The sequence below is a fragment of the Heloderma suspectum genome, chromosome 8, assembly GCF_057233095.1.
Source record: "Heloderma suspectum isolate Gila_16-S chromosome 8, 16-S_ref, whole genome shotgun sequence".
Taxonomy (NCBI): Eukaryota; Metazoa; Chordata; class Lepidosauria; order Squamata; family Helodermatidae; genus Heloderma; species Heloderma suspectum.
In genome coordinates this window covers 21,113,788-21,135,000 of record NC_139465.1, presented here as the reverse complement: position 1 = coordinate 21,135,000, position 21,213 = coordinate 21,113,788, and the positions used below count along the sequence as shown (strand labels likewise).

The 21,213-nt window shown below is 43.1% G+C and overlaps 1 protein-coding gene across 1 annotated transcript in view; it reads right to left on the bottom strand.

The window, feature by feature from the left end:
* Positions 1–21,213, bottom strand: part of ZNF536 (zinc finger protein 536) — a 410,433-nt gene that overhangs the window by 334,534 nt on the left and 54,686 nt on the right. The gene's annotated exons all lie outside the window — the stretch shown is intronic.

The window sequence follows — 21,213 nt, the reverse complement described above, 5'->3', positions numbered from 1 at the left end:
TAGGCAGCCTATACTAGAGTGCATCCAGAATTCCACCACCATAGTAAACAAAGGAAGGGCTGATCCCAGTGAAACTAAAAAGAAACTATCCATAGTAACTTTCTAACAGGGCTACAGCCTGTCTTCCTAGTTTAACTGGAATGCTCAGACATTGGATGGGCAAAGCATTACAGAAGAGAATTCAGCTTTCAAGCATAATGTCGTGTTTTGATCTGCCCAAGATCCCCACCTTGACATTCTAGGATTCTTGGTGACATCTTGCTTGCGTATGACACTTCTACATTGTGCATGTGTCCACATTAAAGAAGTTGGCTGTATGTGAGGCCTACCTCCTTGAACCAGCCTTGAACCAGGAAAGTTCACATAAAATGGCAGAACTTGCTTGAGTAGACCATGCAGAGAGAAACAAACAAATCTTCTGAACCTAAAAGAATCTTCTTTTGATTTACCAGTCCCACATCTGAACAAGTGGCTGACTAACCTTTACTATTATCCCTATATAGTTGCTGTCTCCTCTCCTAGTGTATGGCCCATGTGACACATCTCTGTGCTTCACTGCCATTCCTTCTTATTTTGTCTGGACCCTGGCCCAGGTTCGCAGCTCTGAACCTGTCCTCATTCTTCTTATTTCAACCTGTTTATGCTCTTGGATTCCTTCCCTCAGGCATCATATTTCAACTTGATCTACCAGTCCCTCTGAGATCTACCAGTCCCTCTTAGTAACTGAGGACCTCTCCTGCTTTAATGTTTTAGGCTTAATCTCAATGATCCTCTAGACATATATGGCAGGAATCCAGTTAAGTCCTTCCATTTATGCAACTTCTTCCATCAGTGGAATGGGGAGGAGGCAATTCCCCCTCCCACTTGCAGTCTCCCCATGCATCTTTACTATCTGCTCTGGAGGGTTAGGGGACCCTCCAGAGCAGAATGAGGGGGCATGGGGGAGCAGAGGAAGGAGAGGAGGGCAGAATCTACACTCACGGTTTGTCACATTTCTGAAGAGTTTCCGCTCCCTTCAGTGCACATGATGTTCACGCTGTTTTGTTTCCAAGCTGCAAATTTTATTTGACCTGTTATAATATCCATTTCCCTGAAATACCATAATATACAACTAGATTTCCATTCATATGGTTCAATGTTTCACTTTGGGTACCGTATATAGGCGTGGTGTGCTCCTAACCCTGTCCTTATCTGGTTGATTTTGGATTTCCCTACTAGCCAATCACAGCTGTCAACACCTCCATGTGCTCTTTGGGCAGCTTCTAGCATCTGAGGCTCACTTCCTGACATGTTCTCCCATAGATCTCTCTCCTCTCCCATCTGTCTGTCTGTCTGTCTGTCTGTCTATCTATCTTTATTTTCTTTGGATCTTCAAAGAAACAGAGAGTGTCTAGGGACGGTCTAATTTCATTCCAGGCAGGCAGCACTGGGTCTTGCTTGCACAGATACACACACACACACAGAAACACACACACAGAGAGAGAAGCACACACACACACACACAGGAAAAAGGGAAGACTGACAGTGACAGCTAAAAGTATAGCCATGTACAGATTCTGACCTTCATATCAGGCACAAAACACAGCACAGGGAAGGAGCAGTCTCTCCAAAGCTTCAAATTTTTGGAAAGTCAAGCTCACAGGGGAAAAAAAAAAAAAGTAGCCTGAAAAACATACTGAGAACTAGGGATGTTAGAGAATTCCGCCATGGCCCCCCAGAATCCATGGCGGAATGGAGCCCCCAGCCCCACCACCCTGCAAAAGCTCTGCGAAACGGAGCCTACCTGGCTGTGGCTGCGGCTCCGTAACGTAGACTATCATGGCTAAAGCGGGAACGCAAATGCTTTAGCCATGATAGGCTATGTAAATAATTATGTAGCCTATCACGAGCTTGCGTAGGGACGCAAATGGCGTCCCCTACGCAGGACGCCATTTGTGTCCACACCAGCCCAGCAGCAGCTGGAGGCCCCACTGTGGGTTGGCCCAGCCGGCGGCTCCACGGCCTGGCTGCGGAGTGGAGCCAGCTGGGCAGGATTCTGGCGGGGAGGAACAGATCACCTCCCCCCCGTCGAGGATTCCAGGGGGAGGAACGGATCACCTCCTCCCACCTGCGGAACCTGGCAGAGCCAGGTAAGCGGGCTTTTGTACACCCCTACTGAGAACTTGATCCATGGCTCCTTGCTCCACACAAATGCTACTACACTGCTAACAAAAGTGGCCAAAAATCAATGGGGCCAGGTGATGCAGGTGCGAAAGCGTTAATGTTGAGGTCATTTGAACAAAGCGGGGGGAGAGAGAACAAGGAAGAAGAGACTGTCCTCCACTGCGAACAACCCACTTTTAATGCAGTAAATATTCTCCCATTGAACAGGATGAACTGAGGTTATTCTTTCGAAGCAGTACTGAAATGGGGGAACGGAGTGAGTGTGAATTACCATGTTTTAATTAGGGATGGGCGGATTCCCTACCTGTCACTCTGGGGGGAATCCGCCCACGGGCAGAGGCGATCTGTCCCTCCCCCCAGAATCCATCGAGGCCGGCTCCGCATTATTGGCAAATGGCGATACAGCTGGCAGCCATTGCCGTGCCGTATCGCTGTGCTATGTCTCTGGATGCAAATGGTGTAGTGGGTACCATTTGTGGCCCTAAAGCTGGTCGACTAGCCTAAATGCAGCCACTTACAGCTGCATTTAGGTTAATCTACCAGCTTTATGGCCACAAATGGGGTCCACTATGCCATTTGCATCCCTGTTTTTTGACGTGATAGGCTACGCAAATATTTGCGTAGCCTATCACGTGAACAGGGACGCAAATGGCATCCACTATGGCCGGCTCCACAGGATCGATGCAGAAAACAAAAAAGGACACATATAGGAAGTGGAAAGAAGGCCAAGTAACAAAGGAAGAGTACAGGCAGGTAGCACAGAATTGCAGGGATGGCGTCAGGAAGGCTAAAGCGGAGAACGAGGTGAGGTTAGCGAGGGATGCTAAAAACAACAAAAAGGCTTTCTTCAGCTACGTGCATAGTAAAAGGCAGAGGAAAGAAATGGTTGTTCAGCTATTAAATAAGGATGGCAAAATGATAACAGATGACAAAGAAAAGGCAGAGGTGCTCAATTCCTACTTTGGCTCAGTCTTCTCCCAAAAGAGGGTACTCTTGCAAGTACTCATCTCCTTGCCAACTCATGGAAGCTGGGGGGTGAGGGCAGAGACCCTTCCTAGCCAAGTTTCTGTGTGAGAGACACGATGGTATTATGGACAAGGGGATCTAGCCCTGAAGCAGGTCGGCCAGAGCAAATACAACTTCCCAGTGTCAAGCATCCCTTCCATAGAACATTTGGTACAACTCGTGCCTTATACCTCACTGATTAGAAGCACTATTCCATAGATGTGGTTATTATAATACGGACATTATTACAATATGGGCATCACAAAGGACTACCTAGAGATTTCCATGAAATCCTCCTTAAACATAGCAGCCATTGGTGTCACATGCCAAGCCAAGGACTTGCACTTTTTCTGTACCTTTTATAACTCTGCAATATCTTATTTGAGATGTGGTGACTAGAACTGTACACCACATTCTGAGGGGCCATCTACATGGCACCGCTTTCAATGTTCACTCCGTCATGACTGCGCAGCATTGCAGCTGCAAATTAGCGTCTGCTGCGGTACACACGCAATTTACTGCAGACTTCTCCAATGGAAAAATCCACTGTGCCTTGACACATGGCTGTTAAAGCGAGGTAAACATGGCAGTCCTTTTTTTATCATTATATTTGAATGCACAGCTGCACAGCTACGTGAGAGTGGGGGGGTGAGACTTTGGGTTTTAGTGGCTGTTTTGTATTTTAGGGCTTCTTTTGTGTCTGTCTGTTCCTCTTTGGTAAGATGTGGGTAATCTGCTCCTTCATTACCATACCAGCTGTTCGGCATGGTAGATCTCAAGATGGTTCGTACATGAGAAGGGGGGTGCCCATGTGAGAGGAAAATGGATGCCTCTCTGTTACTGCGCAGCTGCAAAAGAACAGGGAGGAACAGGGAGGAGTGAAAAGGCATCACAGAGTGATGCAATCACTAAGCACGCCTACTTCTCACCCACCGCAAATTGTGAGGTCAGTTCGAGGAAGGGACAGAAAGCTCAGCAACTGTGGTGAACCTGCAGCAAGCGTAAAAAAAAAAAAAAAAAAAAAAGCAGCAAAGTGTTGGTCTTAACCTTTAAAGTTCTAAAAGTCTTAGGGCCTGGCTATGAACCTGCCCAAGTACTAAGATCTGCAGGGGAGGCCCTTTTGAGGACACAGTTACCTATAGAGTCGCTGTTTGTTGGGCACACGTGGAAGGGCTTTCTCCTGTGTTGCCCCAAAACTATGGAACATGTTCCCTCAAGAATTACGATTGGCCCCCACTCTCTTGGCCTTTAGAACAGGTGTAGAGATTCATCTTTTCAATCTCACCTTTCAAAATGTATAGGTTTTAATGTTCTTTACCCTTTTTTAATGTACTTGTTTTTATTCTTGCAAGGTTTTATTGTTTTAAATTGTTGTACACTGCCTTGATGGCTTTTTAGCAGATAAGGTGGTATATAAATATTAATAAATAAATACATTCAGGATGAAGGCACTGCTAGCAAAAATGGAAACAGAGATTAACAATTATTTTATTATGTCCAGATCTTTCTCTGAGTGTGACCAGATTTTAAAAGAATCTGTCCCCTTAATTCATGAAAAATCCGTAATTTCAAGTTACCTATTACTTACTCTTGTCTTTAGCACTTTGGTATGAGATTACTGATTATTGTAGTAAGCTGTAAAATCAACTCTAAACTAGAGAGGAACAGATCAGTTTATTTCCAGTCCAAAACAGTTTCATATGTATTCATTCATAAACCTGTTCCATCCCATTTCTACATCAAACTGCAGTGAAAATTGACATTTCGTTTTCACAAATTACACATTTTGTATGCATATTATTCTAAAATATGCATTTTACACAGTTTGGTAACTTTTTTGCACCAAGAACCATATCACAAAATTTGGAAAACTGCAAAAAAGGAAGGATTCCAATCCAGGTATGAGTCGAAGAGTGTGAATCAGATCAGATCAGTTAAAAATGCAGACCAAACAAAATCCTTTGGTATCCCTACTCTAAACACGGTACTAGTCTGCTTGAGGTGTTACAGCTCAAACAGAAATAAGAGGTTAGAAGACAGATAAAATAATAAGGCAGAAAACATACATACAGTGCACATCTGTGGAGAGACGACTCCCATAAACTTTGCTCCTAGCCACATGCAAATATATATAACTAAACGTTTGTACTTGTCCACATTTAATAGTTTAAAAATCTAGGAATCTAAATTTCTGGGTTCTAGCTTCAGTCGAGACACTGAGCTGATCTGTGACTCCATTTACTCATTAATTAACATTTGTAAAGAGTCTTGTGATCCCTGGCTGCTAGTGCTGCATTGGGTGTCAAGCACTATTAAATAAAGTAGAAAGTAAAATGTCCCATAAAATAGATATTGCCCTAAATTCTGGTAAAACTTAGAGCAATCATGTAAAAAGCTGGTTATGTGCTTACATTAAACCCAGATTTAAAAGCATTAACACATCACCAGTGTGCTCCTGTTTGGCATGTGTTTTATGCCCAATACCCTACTCTGGCACATTAACAATCTGTGTATCCATTCATCAGCAGTACATTTTGAATTGTATATTTATGGCACAGTGCACTTTTCATAGCAGAAAATTAATGAACATGCCTCTCTCATAACAAACAAGCACCTGTGCTGCATAGTTAGTAATCAGAAACAGATTTATTTTTATTAGTGTATATGTGGACAAAAATGTCTCCCCTTAAAATATATATATATATGGTATGCTTGATGCTGATTATAAGGGCACACTCTGCCAATGGATATCTTTGTTGTAGAAATTCCTGCTTATAATTTCTGTCTGTAATATTTTCATTTGAGATTTAATGATAATGCCTTCATATAGGACATAATCATTCCTTTGCTAAGCCTACTTGTCTTTCTTGACAAATCAAGTCCTGAGCGGCTGCCAACCACAGCTGAAGTGAAATGGAAATCTACAAGTAATGAGGAAGAATAGCATATTTAACCATTTCAATGTAACTGTTCTTTCTTAAAACACACAAACATACAGTTTATGGCCTGTTTCTTACAAGAGGCCTGCAGTACGGTTGTTGTTCAGTCGTTCAGTCGTATCCGACTCTTCATGACCCCATGGCCCATGGCATGCCAGGCCTTCCTGTCCTCCACTCTCTCCTGGAGTGTGCTCAAGTTCATATTCTTTGCATCAGTGATGCTATCCAGCCATCTCATCCTCTGCCATCCCCTTCTCCTTTTGCCTTCAATCTTTCCCAGCATCAGGGTCTTTTCCAGGGAGTTTTCTCTTCGCATTAGGTGGCCAAAATATTTGAGCTTCAGCTTCAGTATCTGTCCTTCCAATGAGCGCTCAGGGTTGATTTCCTTTAGGATTGACTGATTTGACCTCCTTGCAGTCCAGGGGACTCGTAAGAGTCTTCTCCAGCACCACAGTTCAAAAGCATCAATTCTTCGGCGCTCAGCCTTCCTTATAGTCCAGCTCTCACAGCCATACATTACTACTGGGAAAACCATAGCTTTGATTATACGAACCTTTGTCAGCAAGTTGATGTCTCTGCTTCTGACTATGCTGTCTAGGTGTGCCATAGCTCCACAGCTGAGTGTCCTTTCGGCTTTGGCCCAGCCGCTTCACTCTTTCTGGCACTACTTGGAAATTCCCTCTGCTCTTCCCCAGTATTATATTGGACACCTTTGAACCTGAGGGGCTCATCTTCCGGCATCATATCTTTTAGCCTTGTGATATGTTCCATGGGGTTTTCTTGGCAAGAATACTGGAGTGGGTTACCATTTCCTTCTCCAGTGGGCCACATTACGGTAGCCACTTTAAAAATGGAAATACCTGGAGGGCAGCTCCATTTGGCAAATGGGTTGTGTGACGCAGCTCCCCAAAACATTCTGGCCAATTTAACTGTGTGCCACCGCAACCCCTGCATTTCATTTACTTTTGGATATATCTTATTCCCATTAAGAATAACACTCATTAACTTAATTTACACACTTACCGAATTGAGGGGTGGGGACATCCATGACAAGAAGCCTGGTAAAATCTGTAATTAGCAGTCCCTTTTTTCAAGGTAAGTTGCCGGATAAGGTGCTTCCTTTACTTTTACCTCAGGTGAAGTTGCAATCTGGAGATCCCTCCTTTACCTTTAAGGTTGTGGTTTAATCTGAAGAGAAGGCAGCCAAGGTTTCTCTCCTGCCTGTTTCATTGTGAACCCCCTCCCCATCTGCTATAGTGAGTAAACTCTAGGTGTGCACAACAGGCAGAGGAAAGACCTGGGGCAGGAGCCACATCATAAATAAAATGGCAAGAGCAGTTGGTTCCCCTTTGGGACAATAGCCATGCCTCAACCTTTTATGCTGTCTACCAGACAGGGGCAAGCCTTCACCTCACTTAAAATATTCTTATTAAGGGATTCAGGGACCACCATCTCAGCATCAGAAGCAGCAGGGAATCCATTTCCTGTGCCCTGCAAAAGCAGGCAAATAGTGACTTTTCACAGACAATTCACAACCTGGCTTTCTTTCCTGACATTTCAGTGCTTCTCCTTTGCTGGGATTCTGGCAAAGGGACTCCAGTAGCTGAGTTCTAATGTCAAACCCCTGGGGTTTTGAAGGTATCTACTACAGTTGTGAGAGATGCATGGTATCCCTGCTTGGTATTTTCACCTAGATTCAGGTGTCAGTGCACACTCCGATGCATGTACAGGTCTTTTCCATCACTTATTTCTTAGGATGGAAGATATCCATAGGCATGACAGGAAGGTGCTTCTGGATCAGCTTCGTCCACCAGTATGAACGGGGGCACTTTTGTGGGCAGAGAAGCTCCATGTGTAGTGTAGTGGTTAGAGTGACGGAATGGGAGCTGGGAGATCCAGGGTCTAGTCCCCACTTGGCCATGGAAGCTCACTGGGTGACTTTGGGCCAGTCACAGACTGTCAGCCCAACCTACCTCACAGGGTTGTTGTTGTGAGGATAAAATGAAGAGGAGGAGGATGGGTTCCTTGCAAGAGGAAAAAAGGCGGGATATAGATGCAATAAATAAGTAAATAAATGTGCCCATCTGTCAGACCTCACAGCTGTTCAAAGACAGATATAATGGAAGTGTCTGCAAGAACAGGTTTGTGGACTGGGCTGGATGTCCCATCATTAATGAACAGGTCCAATTAACTGGACCAGGTAGTATATAGCAAATGATGTTACCTCCAGCAGGAAATGATGCTCCTGCAGGCCACTAAAGGAAAGACCTATGAGGAGTATCCCGTGAGGCCACCCTGCTGCCATCCCCCCACCCAACACACACTTCCAAGGGTATGTTAGCATGGGAGGTTGGTTGGAAGAAAGGTCTGGGGATGATCAACTCCATGTTTCATTTCCTCTCCTAGAACGTTCAGAAAAGACAAGCACATTCCAAAAAGAGCTTGGGGAGCTCTCCCATCAATATCTGAAGTATTAGGGAACAAGTGCCTGTTCCCCTGGGCCTAGGATCGCTGGGTTGGTTGGTTTATTATAATGTAGTAGAATTCATCTTAAAGTCTGATGTTCAGCATCTTTTGAAAGTTCTGTAAGAGTTTCTTGTTTAGGGATAGCTTATAGCAGCCCAGAATTAAGCCACAACACCAACAATTCTCCCTTATATTTCAGTGGGTGTTTTATTATATTTGAGTGGGCTTTAAAAGGACTGCTACTCCAGCTTAATCCTTCTCCATGGGGTGAGATAAAAATCTAAATCATTGTAGCAATTAGAAGAACCTTAACTAACAGGAACTCGTCTTGTAACTTGTGCAGGTTTGTAAGAAAATGTAAATGTCTTATAAAGGTCACTGACAGAAACTGAGCATTATCATTGCAGGGATCAACCATTTGCCATTTCAAGGCAACTCGACTATTTTCAGTTCTCTTTTTTTAAAAAAAAAAATCCATAAATGTATACTATCTCACGAGTCAGATGTTTTTGCATGTCATAGTCTCAACATCTAACTCTTTCCTAGCATTTCAGGAGAATACAGGAGGGGTTGGTGACTACAGCTCACATGATTTAGCAAAGAGGGGAGGAGATACCATTGATGCTAATACATCTGGTCCTCTTATTATCTGCAGGCCTTTGTAAAATCTTCATTTTGCTATGTATTCTGCTTTTTTTTACTGGTGTTTGATTTAAGTTCTTTAGATAGTAGGCATGTCTTTAAGTTCATTCACCCATGAAGCTCACTGAGTGATCTTGGGCCAGTCACTATTTCTCAGCCTGACCTACCGTACAGGGTTAGTGTGAAGATAAAAAGAAAGGAGGAAAGAACCGTGCCACCCTGAAAATAAATGGTGAGCAGAAATCAAGTGTTGTATGTGGAGCTGCCTTTGAAGAAAGTTTAGAAACTTCAACTGGTACAAAACCTGACCACGCATTATGAATACATTGCACCAGTCCTTTCTTGACATCACTAGTTTCCAGTTAGTTTCCAATGCCAATGGAGAGCAGAAATCAAGTGTTGTATGTGGAGCTGCCTTTGAAGAAAGTTTAGAAACTTCAACTGGTACAAATCCTGACCACGCATTATGAATACATTGCACCAGTCCTTTCTTGACATCACTAGTTTCCAGTTAGTTCCCAATGCCAATTCAAACTGCTGATTTTGAATTATAGAATTCTACATGGCTTGGGTCCTACTCCTACTATAGAATGCCTTCTCCCATATCTACCCATGCCTTAAGGTCAACTACTATACTAAGGGTATCCTCTGAGTGCTCCTTCAATCTGAAGTTATTAAAAGGAGGGCTGTGAGATAGACAGATTTTTCAGTGCTGACCCTGTACATGAAATGCTGTCCCAATAGAAGGTCTCCTGGCTCCCACATTGTTGTCCTTTCAATAGGAATGTCAGAGGAATCCAGTTGGGGGTGTGTGAGCTCAATAAGCTTTCATTAGCTGGGCCCCCCAGACTCCATTCTATCTTCCACCAGCTGGCCCGACTCAGAGTTCAATGAGTTGGGCCAGCTGGCAGAATGTCCGTAAATTATTATTTTTTGTGTAAAAAAACATTTGCACAAATTACGGCCGCATATTGCGTGAATTTGCATACGTTGCACAAATTCCAGCTGAAAATTGTGCATATTTGCACAATTTGTGCAAATTACAGCCATAAATTTGTGCAAGTTATGCAAATTTATGCAATTTACAGCCAACATATGTGCAAAGTAAGCAAATTATGACCACAATAATGTTGGGGATCCTGAGGAAATGGCAATTTTAGGGAAAAAAATAATCCTTAATCAAAGGTTTGGTATACAAATTTGTTCAACTTGTAATGCTTGACTGGATTATATATTGAGCAGCAGTTCCTCCAGATGTTTGGAATGTTGAACAAGATTCTGTCCATGAGCAGTCAATGTTCAGTAGACCAGGTGTCCAAAGCCAATTGCATGTTCTTTAAAGTTAACCTTTTTTCTCTATAAAAAATATTGTTGGTTGCAGAAAACTGCATCACTGGACCACAAGTTGAAATTGGGCCATGCATGCCAGGCCCACCACTACTCTTTTCTTTTAAACCCATTTTTGTAAGAAAAGGGAGAGAGAGGGCAAGAAAATGACGGAGACAGGAAAAGAAAGAGAAGGTGTGTGAAAATATGACACCGAGGAGAAACACCCAGGAAAGAGACTGACTTATGGAGTAAACAATTAAAAGTGGGCTCTTGTAGTCTGAGATTAAGCATGGGTTCCAGCTCCAAGAAGGTTGAAGACTACTGAATGTCATGACCAGATCACTCAACCGATCAGCTTTTTTGTTTGATGAGTACCTTCTTTGCCTGGGACAGTCCTCTTGATTTTTTCTTGCAAATGTTTAGCTGTTCTCCTCCATTCAGATCTGAACTCCTCCCTTGTTCCTGCCTGGGCACGATTGTTTGTCTGAGTGAGGAAACAGCTGAATGTTCAGGTAGCTTTAGCAGGTAGCTTTTTGCCATGGCTATGTGGCAGAAGGCCTACAGTCACACTGGGTTCAGAAAGCAGCCAGAAATTATAGTAAAAAATCTGGTTTATTGTGCTTCCTCAGTGAAAACTATATACATATTTATAAAAGAAACTTGACAGTAGCAGCAGCCAATCCCTGCTCCCAAAAAAGCCCTCCTGTACAATGATGGCCAAAAGCACTTGTTTGTCTTTGTTCCTTTCCCCCATTAGGTCTGACTCTGTGTGTGTAGAAATGTGCAGATCTGCAAAACTTGAGTTCATCAAGGTTCTTCAAATTCCACCTCAAATCTCATCCCAACTCGTGTCCACAATACATCAGAGTGCAAACATTCTTTTCATTTGCACGAAAATTTCTGTGCATCTCGGTGTGCATTTCCCCAAACGTGTGCACCAGTTGCTCACATTTTTGAAAAGTACACATTAATCTCCCATCGATTAAAGCATGTTTGTGTGTTTTTTCAAAGGAACGTGCTTTTTCATACATATTTCTCTTTGGTCCATGAATCGTAACACAAGCTCGGAAATGTATGGACTTTGACTGCAGATTGTGTTCGGGTCTGTGTTTGAGTTTCAGAGATACAAACTGGGTAAATTCTGATATACAACAAATGAAACAAATTTCTCACACATCCCTATATGGGAATAAGCCCTTTTACAGGGCTTAGTTTTCCTCCCATCTGTAGCTGCTGCATCTAGGGAGGCAGTTGGGCCATGCCCACTTCCTCCACTACCTAAAACTGATTTAGCAGCCAGACAGCTCTTTAACAGGCTCTTCTCTCTGGTAAGTAAAAAGACTAGCTTTGCTGTGCCACATGCTTATTTTTCCAAGTGGGTGCTACGCAGGTGAAACCAATATGGGGATGAGGACTATGGGGTAGTACAATAACACACATACATATGACACCACCAGTTAGTACACACCATGTTACAAACTTGGAGAGAACTCTGAGCAAGCAGATTAACTACTTCTGAATGCTTACTGAGATAGTTCATAAATACTGAGCCAATACCAAATCAATCCAAGGGAAGCTCAGCCATCACTTTTTTATCTTTTAATCTTTTGTTCATTTTATCTCTTGTTGTTCACCACTCCAGGATCTGTTTGATGTGGAGTGGTATACAAATGATGATGATGATAATATGAAGAGTTCTGAACACCCATATAGTATAAATGCAAAGTGTTAGACTTACAACAGCCTAGTGAGGCAGCAAGCAGAGACAGTGATTTCCCCTTGATTTCTTAATGGCCTAAATAACAATATTTAGTGTGTATACTGTGCTTTAGGGTGTTGAAGGACTTCAACATTCATTACTCATTTATCCATACAATAATGCTGTAAAAGAGAGAGAGCCTACTTGCCTTTGGCCACTTAACAGACTCGATCCTGAGTAATTTATTGTAAAGTATTTTGTATGGCGCACATTGTAAATAATGATGAGCTAGATCAATCACACACATATAACAAACTTAAGTTTCTATGGGAATATGAGAACTGATTTTATTTTCCCTGTGCTTTCTTTATATCCAAGAAGTTCTGATGAGTTTTAGATTTCTATACTTATGGCAGATATTAACATCATGATCACTGAAAACACAGCCAAGTTCCTTGACCCAGCTATTAAAACAAGGTCACAGATACCAAGTGAGGTTGAGTTGTTCTAAGTTTGATCTTGTAATATAATGTATTTACAGAACATGTTTGTTTTAATGTTGGCTTGGCTTTTTTGGTGCCTCGTTTGTTTTTATGTAGACTAAAAATAAAGAACTACTACTACAAACTTAAGTGAACTGAGTGACAAAACAAAGAACAACCATTAGCTTCTGTGCCTTACAATAAGAAGAGACAATGTCAAAATAAGGGATGGTTGGTAATTTGTGTGTGTGTGTGAGTGCGTGTGCATGTGCCTGCATGTGCATGTGTGTGTGTATGTGTGCATGAAAGGGGGGGGTAAAGGCTTTAATGTCATTTACACACACACCATTATCCAAATGTTAATGAATGGCAAAGGGTTTAGATAAGAAAGAATTAGGATCAGTGAGTTACTTTAGATGAAAAGATACTGGAAAGACGTGACCTCGTATTGAATAACTTGGACTTTCAGCTAATTAAAAGGTGCATGGATTGTAGACTGGGCAGCATAAATAAAAACAAACAAATCTAACCATATGGCATCCTGATGAGTTAATGCTGTTGTAGCCATCCCACAAAACTCTGCCACAAGAAAAATACTTAGATCTTGCATGAGTTTCCATGCACAGGTCTCAAAGCATTGTATATAAGTCAGGCTTAGAATATGAGAAACATTCCTTTCCTAAGAACTTGCGTGGGTGTGGAAGGCGGGGGCAAGTGTGTGTGGCAAGTGTGTGTGTGTGTGTGTGTGTGTGTAGGAAGCTATTAATAGTGGACACGAAACCACAGGCTCTGGTTCAGACATCACACATCCCTTTTCCACATGTCCCGAATCTGTGTGGTGTTTCCAAAACTTTGCCTTTTCCACCATATGGGGTCATCCTGTCACATAGCCCTGCCTGATGACAGTCATATGGGCTAGATGACCATTTGGTCTAATTCATCCATAAGGTTCTATGTCACTGCTCTGTGTAACCCTTCACCTAGCCCGTGTGCATGGTCCTGCCCCCAGCCCTGGCTGCAGTTATGTGGGCTAGAGGAAGGGCTTACAGAAAGTATACAAAGGAACTCTTCCTCAGTTTTAGCCCATTTGGGTGAGGAAGCTGTCCTGGGATACAGAAACTCAGGGATGTCACAACTCACTTGTTCCTGAGGCTTGAGAGTTTTCCTGATCTGTGCCCTGTGCCAATAACTCAGGAACTCCAGTGCACCCCCGAGCCTTTAAAAAAAAGCCTTGGGGGGTGGGGGTGCATAGCTCTCTCTGTAATTAGTGTCCAGGGCCTGGACAAAAAAAAAACTGATGAAAATGTAACAAGACAGGACAGGAGATAACTTTTTTAAAAGGCTTTTTCTAAATGCTTGCCAAGAAAGCCTGTAAATACTGAGCTGATTCCGAATCAAGCAGAGCAGAGTTCGCCTATGACTAAGAAAAACACGGAAGATGCAACGCACATGATATAAATAGCCAAAAGCGGTGTGTGTGGGGGGGGGAGTTCTAAGAAACCGTAGTGTGGGGTGAGGCTTGAGGATGGACCCAACCTGTTTTAATGAAATATATCTTATTACATTTCTCAGCACTAAACAATGAGTTAAATTATTATTTCTCATGGACATCATCCCAAATTTTGTTCAACTTGCATTTGGGTTGCTGTGCTGTCCAACTGGAAAGGTATGTCCTTTCAAGTATCTAAAATGGGCTTTATGTTTTCTACAACAAGCGTTTTTGAACAAGCATTACAATGTCAACAAAAGTTGCCAAATACATTCTTATAATTCTGCTACTGACTCTTTTGGCAAAGGAGATTTAGCCGCTCACATATTCATTAAAACACACAAATACACACACTCAGGAATGGATGAAAAATTCTTTAAAGACTTAAAAATAGATGCCATGCCCGCTGCCGAGAACTGTCTTCAAAATGAAAGAGACATTAAAAAAAAAGAGAGAGATTGGACAAAATAAGATATTTAAGGAAATCAATGCTAGAACTTTAAATGAAAAGAAAAACACCCACAGTGTTGCTGATTCCAAATGCTGGAGGCAGTTACTTTGTCTCTTATTCTAATGGAATATGCTGATCTTGGAAGGGCCCGGTGCTTTTTTACATTTTGATTCCAGCATTATTGCTCTGGCATAGGTGTGGTTGCCTTTGAAACGTAAACTCACTGCTTCTGTAGTCAGTGAACCATTGCAGACAGGGTTGACTAGTCAGAAGCAAAACTGGCTAGTTATAAAACTACTATAGTATATCCTTTATCTCATACACATTTAAAGGATTTACCTATCTATCCCACTGCAGACCTACTCATTGAGTAGGAGCCAACAACACATGATTGTGTTAATTAATCTGCTATTGTGAGTAAAGGAACAGCTGCAGTGGTCTCGTGGATACGTTGTCAAAGGAAAACAATGTAATGTTAAGCTTCTGACTGCATATTCTGTTACAAAGCAGGTTTACGATAAGTTAAATTCATAAATCACAGATCATTTTTATAATAATAATAAATAACATCTGACCTTTAAGGGAAAGGTTTTAGCATTCTTAATTTCAGCTTGAAATATGTTCTGAAATACAATACTTAAGCTTCAACCCAATTCTTTGTTTGGAAAACAAACATTCCCCAGAAATGATAGGAAATGGTAGTAGCTATACACATGACCTCTTGCTCTTTCAGATACATGCCATTGTCGATTTAACAAAGATCAGAACCCAAAATATCAAGTTAAAAGAAAATCTTGTTGGCTCTTTTCCAGGGCTCCCTCTAATAAAAACACAATTTTGAATATTATACAGCAATGCAGAATAAAAGGAACATTCATTATATGAAAAACATTCTCTATTTACATAGGATTTGATCTTTCCTGCTATGGAAAGGGGGCAGAATACACTTTCCCTTTCTCCCCAAAGTAGAATAATATAATCCTGTAATTCAAATGCAGTCGAAGTAAAATAATGCATGCCCTTCTGGAGGGTAAACTCAAGTCTCTCCCCAATCTCTTTAGTCGGTGCAAACACCAAACTTCCCATAAGCAACTGAGCAAGCAGCTGACCCTAAAAGAGACAGAATTAAGCCTTTAGACTAATAGAAGTTTTCAAGATAAAGATTTATCCAGACCAATCACACCTTGTCCTGAACTGTGGCAGCAAAGTGCGGACTCTGGCACTACCCTTCCGGCACCAGTACAAAGCCGTTTTCCAGGGAGCCAACCTAGCCCATCTCATAGACTCATAGAGTTGGAAGAGGCCTACAAGACCACTGAGTCCAACCCCCTGCTCCATGCAGGAAGCCTGATTCCCCAGGCGGTTTCCCATTCAAGTACTAACCAGGGCTGACCCTGCTTAGCTTCCGAGATCAGATGAGAGCAGGCACAGCACATCCAGCCCCTCTCTTGAGGCAACAGCAGCCCAGCAGGGATGGGTGAGAATTTAGTTCACACAGGTTTTTAATAAAGACTGGTTTTAATAAGGATTTACCAAAATTCTTGCAAAGTTTGCCGTATCCGAGACAAAAAGAACTTGAGATTAAAAAAAAAGTGAGATAAGCAAAATTCACAGATTCATCCATTCAGGCCTAGGGCTGTGAGTGTTTAGCTCTTAAAACGTCTGGGTTTGAATCCCTGTCTGTTCGACCCTGTTGGTGCTGAGTTAGGGTTGCCACCTCTTTTTTTCCGTAAGGCACCTTATATGGCAGGCAGGTTCATCAAAGAATCATCAAATAGTAGGGTTGGAAGGGGCCTATAAGACCATCGAGTCCAACCCCCTGCTCAATGCAGGAATCGAAGTCAGAGCATCTCTGACAAGTGTCTGTCCAGCTTCATCTTGAATGCCTCCAGGGCGGGAGAGCCCACCTCCTCCCTAGGGAATTGGTTCCATTGTCATATTGCTCTAACACCAATATGACAATGGAACCAATCATGGGCCTCTCCTTATTGCCAGTAGTTGTGCCTATTGAATTTGGCTGGTTCAGATGGGTGAGAATTTAATTTCACTTTGATTTTTGTAAGAATGTACTGAAATTTACAGCTCTTCATATCTGGAAGAGAATGAACTTGAGACTTTAAGAATTTGAATGTGGGAGAAAGCAGAACTGATAGATTCCCCCATCCCTACTCCCAAGGCATTATTGTGTTGAGTACTCTTGTAGAGCACCAATGTATTGCAGCAATACCAAGCCAGCGGGATTTGGTTTTTTGGAGCAGGATGGAGGAGAGAAGGGGTGAAAGGAAGATGGAACTGATGGAGATACTGCCTTATCTATAGCATCATCAAAATGCCCCCATTGATTTCCTCTGCTTAATACTGAAGGTGTTAGGGCCTGACTTCCCAGAGATGAAACCCGATTCACAGTAAAACCATGTATTGCCATAATTCTAGTCAATAGGTTTATGCCTTTACTGCCCAAATAAAGATCCACAAATAACAGTTCTCAACATAAGAGTGAAACCAGATTCAGTTAATGAGCAGCAAAACAAAACCCCACACAGTCCTGTAACAAGCTGGCAGAATAAATCCCAATTAGTTTTAAAAGTCCAATACAATGTAGGGAAGCTTTGCAGGTTATCTAAGTGTTGTCTCTAGCAAGGACTCTACTGCTAAAGGCTCTGGCTTAAGTACAGGGGAGTGGCCAGTAAGGATCATCATCGGACATTCGATCCCTGGCAGGGAAACTGGCCTCTTAGGCGACTGCTACATCTCACAGGCCGCCTCTGCTCCACCCTCTTTAATTGATGCTGCTGTAAAGGAGACACCCCTAAACCACCCTCTCCTGAAGAGACCTCCTCCTGTTCCCTGTTCCCATGGAAGGCTCCCCTGGTCGAGAAGCAGCAGGGCCCTTCATCAAGGTCAGGTCTCTTGGCTGTGGAGACAGACAGGCCACTTCAGGGTCCTGCATCTCTCCCCCTCCCGGCTGGCAAGCCAGTGGGACTCCTGGTAGCACTGAGTTCTCAGGCTCCTGGCTTCCCATGGCTGGGCCTGATTCTGCAGCATCTCCTTCTGACTTAGAGTCATAGCCTATAGCTCCCCATGAACTGAGACAAGTCCTCACAGAAGGACATGAACATGTTCTTTTGCCCTCTTCTTCTGGAGCATGTGGAACTGCCACCAAGGAGGTTCTCATGGACATAATGCAAAAGCCCCAAAGTGGCTGGCATAGAGGTGTGGCCAATTAGATTTCCCTTGGGATCACATAGTGGATGGGTTGTTGCTCATTCTTGGGTCTGATTGATTACCATATCACAGGCCTGCACAGTCTGATCCACCAAGCTGAATGCATCACAACAGCCATGTGCTATGAAGACAGCAGAAATAAAAGGCCCTGATGGGTTGCCAACTTTGTGGGTCACAAGTTGTTCAGGGTTGCTGTAACAGAATGGCTAGTAACAGGGTAAGAGAGATGGTATGCTTTTCCCTACAATGTGTATATGTGAGTCAACTTTATTGTGCAGGCAGCTAATCTCTGCTCGTATGCAGTGTGGTCTGGATTATGGTCATCAGACTGGAAGATGACCTTACTGCATGGAAAGGTGGTAAAAATGACCCTTTGATTCTTCTCAGGTCTGTGATTCCACAATGAATTGTCACAAATGGCAAGGGTGTTTTAACTCTAAAAGCTCTTTCCATCTCTGGGGATAACCCTAATTTGATGAGATCTCTATGCAGATGCCTACATATATTTGTAAAAAGTGCCATCTGAAATAACACATACAATATACACCACAGCAAGAATATTGAATTGCCAATAGCTTGTGTAAGGTCATTAGAATAACACTTTGTGTCTTTAATCAAGCTCTGAGAATTCATGAGCATCATTAGTCATTGGGCTGATGACTTCATTGAGGTTGATTGGGCTGGGCCTTCGTTATTACTCTGTATTATGTTTCATTTTCCAAATCAAAATCCTAAAACAAAATAATTTCCTGATCTTTAAAAAACCTTGATTAAAACACTGTTGTGGGCTGAAACCAAATTCTTAGCATTATCCATTTGACAAAATATGCCATAACTTTTGGGAGGCGTGTATATATATATATATATATATATATATGTATTCATAGTTGGAAACTGCAGCTTTCATTAGAATTATGGCTCCTCTCAGGCCAAGAGAAAGAGCAAGGCACAGTGAGAGAGAAGTAAATGTGTTATATTTTTCTACAATGGAAATATAATAAAATGTTTCACATTATAAGAGAGTTATGCTAATGAAAAGAAACTAAACTAAAATAGCCCTAAAAAGAAGAACAAAAATTATGCTTAACAGTATAAAGCAGACATTATCAAACTCCTTGGAGATGCACCCACCAACCTGCAGAGCACTCAGCTGGTGACCAGTCCATGAAGCATTCATGGACCCTCTTCTCCCTACTCCACTTTGCATTTAATTCCCAGATGGCCTGTAGCTCCAATTCTAAGCTAAGCAAATCTGAGTCTGACCAATATTTGAGTGGGAGATAGGGGTGGACGAAAGTCACTTACCTTTCGTCGAAGCTTGTTCGCGGTGGGGGGGAGGTGCTTCGCTGCTCCCCCCGCGAAGTTCAGGCCGGGGGAGGAGGCTTCCTGCCTCGCCCCGGCCGAAATTCAGGCCGGGGGGGAGGCTTCCCACCTCGCCCCGGCCGAAATTCAGGCCGGGGAGGAGGCTTTCCGCCTCTCCCGGCCGCGAACTCAAAAGTTTTAAAAAAAACAAACACGCCCCCATGATAGGCTATGTGACGATTAACGTAGCCTATCACTGCTAGATTTGCAAAGTCAGCCGTGATAGGCTACGTTAATCATCACGTAGCCTATCACGGGGGCGTTGTTTTTTTTTTCTTTTCTTGGAATGGCGGCGGCGGCAGCCGGTCAAAAGACCGGCTGCCGCTCCCGCCCCGCACGAACAGCCGCCGAACCGCCGGCCGGACCCGCCGCCAGGAGGGACATTCGGCAAAGGTAAGTCCCGTCCTGGGGGGGGGCGGGGGTGTGTGGAGGATTTCTCCCCGAAACTTGTTTGGGGGGCCGAACACGTTGGCGCTTGGCCCCCCGAAGTTTCGGGGAGAAATTCTCCGCCATCCCTAGTGGGAGATCACTTGGGAACCACTTATATCTTTCCATGTTCTTGGGGAAAAGACGGGATAAAAATATAATAAAGTTGTGTTGCCAAGAGAAGAGCATCTAAGAACTGTTAAATAAGAATCCCTGTACCCTTCCCTGGTGGCAGCAAATAAGGTGGTTCACAAGACAAAGCCACTGGGGGGAGAGACAAAATTCCTTCCAGAATTTCTTGCCAGGAAATACTGATGGAGCCAGGAAGTGCCATTGTCTGGATAGCTGCTATGGGTACGGGCTGCTGCTGGCAGATGGGGCACTATTCCATCAGCAAGTGTGGCTTTAGTGGTCCGGAGGCATCCCCACTTCCACTGCCACACCCAGCACTTAAAAGTAAAGTGCTGTAAAGTAAAGATAGTCCTTTCTCCACTAAGTTGTTGTCACACAATTTATTTTGTTTTATTTATTTATTTATTTATTTATTTCATTTCTATACCGCCCAATAGCCAAAGCTCTCTGGGTGGTTCACAAAAACTAAAACCAAACAACACACAATAAAACAATTTAAAATATATAGAACATTAAAACCACAATATAACAATACAACCACAATAAAACCTAGCAGCAGTACAGGAGTTTAAAATACAGATTTAAAACAGCAAAGATAAAAATTTAGAAAGCTAAAATGCCTGGGAAAATAAAAAGGTCTTCACCTGGCGCCGAAAGAAGTACAATGTAGGCGCCAGGCGAACCTCACTAGGGAGCTCATTCCAGAGCCGGGGTGCCACAGCAGAAAAAGCTCTCCTCCTAGTAGCCACCCGCCTCACTTTCTTTGGCAGGGGCTCTCGGAGAAGGTCCACTGATGATGATCTTAAGGTCCGGGCAGGCACATATGGGAGGAAGCGATCCTTCAGGTAACCTGGCCCCAAGCTGTTAAGGGCTTTAAATGTTACCACCAGCACTTTGAATTGGGCCCGGAAATGGACTGGCAGCCAGTGCAGCTGGAAAAGTACTCGCGTAATATGAGCTCGCAGGCCAGTCCCTGTTAACAATCTTGCTGCCCTATTTTGGACCAGCTGAAGTTTCCGTATCGTTTTCAAAGGCAGCCCCACGTATAATGCATTGCAGTAATCCAGACGAGAAGTTATCATAGCATGGATAACTGTAGCTAGGCTATCTCTGTCCAGATAAGGGCGTAGTTGGTATACCAGCCTAAGCTGATAAAAGTTCATCATGCTCCATGCCACTGAGTTTACCTGTGCCTCAAGTGACAGTTCTGGATCCAAGAGCACCCCCAAACTACGAACCTGATCCTTTAGGGGGAGTGCAACCCCCTCCAGAATAGGTTGAATATCACCTAGCCGGGCAGACGAACCACCCACTAACAGTACCTCCGTCTTGTCTGGATTGAGTTTCAGTTTATTAGCCCTCATCCAGTCCATTACCATGCCCAGGCACTGATTCAGAACAGC